Below are 332 nucleotides of genomic sequence, written 5' to 3'. Positions count from 1 at the left end.
ACTCTAAACCAGGATCCTGTCCCCGCATGACCTCAAGTGACTAACCTGAACTTGTGGCGCCTGGATTTATTCCTCTGTGAAATCCAGACACCGTGCATGCTTCCAGGATGTTGTAGGGATTATACCAGGAGAGACCTGAAACCACTTCGTGTATACCAGACCCTTGAAAATGGTACAAATAAAACTCAAGGAGTCATGTACCTTAGGATTTGTGCCAATTTTAATTCCATATTACAATAGTCCTCCCAAAAATCACCATTAAATTCTTTTTCTTTTTCTTTTTAAGCATTTCCACAGGTTTGTGGCCAGGAGAGTAAAAAGCTCAATTTTAC

This window comes from Otolemur garnettii, unplaced genomic scaffold (assembly GCF_000181295.1).
Source record: "Otolemur garnettii isolate 467f Iridium unplaced genomic scaffold, OtoGar3 scaffold00008, whole genome shotgun sequence".
NCBI classification, from domain to species: Eukaryota; Metazoa; Chordata; class Mammalia; order Primates; family Galagidae; genus Otolemur; species Otolemur garnettii.
The sequence above is the reverse complement of the archived record's forward strand: the minus strand, read 5'-3'. Positions refer to the sequence as shown.